Source organism: Amblyomma mixtum, chromosome 7 (assembly GCF_055824585.1).
Source record: "Amblyomma mixtum isolate Tamu chromosome 7, ASM5582458v1, whole genome shotgun sequence".
Taxonomy (NCBI): domain Eukaryota; kingdom Metazoa; phylum Arthropoda; class Arachnida; order Ixodida; family Ixodidae; genus Amblyomma; species Amblyomma mixtum.
The window spans coordinates 80849996-80850649 of NC_143018.1; the positions used below are offsets into that span (position 1 = coordinate 80849996).

A 654-nucleotide genomic window follows, 5' to 3' on the forward strand; every position below is an offset into this window, starting at 1 on the left:
AATAAAAAAATGAAGAACAAAGGACACACTGCGCAGCCTTGTTCCTCGTGGCTGCCGCATGGTGGCGCCACAATACAATCTTGGGAGAGGGGGCGTGGTACGGGGCGCAACAAAGAACCAGCGACTTTTTTAATACGAATGGTGGTGTCTAAGTGCTAAACTGGCTGATTAGTGACGGAGTTGTAGCGCACTGCATAGCGTCCACTTTACACTGAATGACCAAGGAGGACTTGAATGCTGAAAACCCAGCTCTAGCGAGACCCAGTGTGAGTCTTTTACGCATTAGACGCCTCCAGCCTTTCGTGCACGGTTCGCGTTATAGCTATGTGTTCGGCGTCAATATCTATTTCAGGTGAGATGAAATAATTGGTTTAGTCGAATTTAGTGTCGCTGCTATCTGTCCGTTCATGTGCTTGTCGTTTTCGCACTGTTTTACGAAAGAGTACATGCTGTTCCTACCCAGTTTAAGTCTGCAATAGGAGGTGTGGCCTAACACGCACCCCGTACTATTCCTTCTTGTTCCTTTCCCTAGGTATGTCGCAGCAGTGAAAAAGTGAAAGTTCTCGCGCGATTCTGTATACGCTCCGCAACTCAAGCTGTTCTACCTCCTGCGCATCGCCCATTTTACCTTCAACGACCAAGTGGGACTGGGAC

At 48.5% G+C, this 654-nt stretch overlaps 1 pseudogene; it reads left to right on the forward strand.

Annotated features, from left to right (window-relative positions):
• The first annotated feature begins 215 nt into the window (after window positions 1-215).
• LOC149336618 (uncharacterized) overlaps window positions 216-654 on the forward strand; it is a 5183-nt pseudogene continuing 4744 nt past the window's right edge.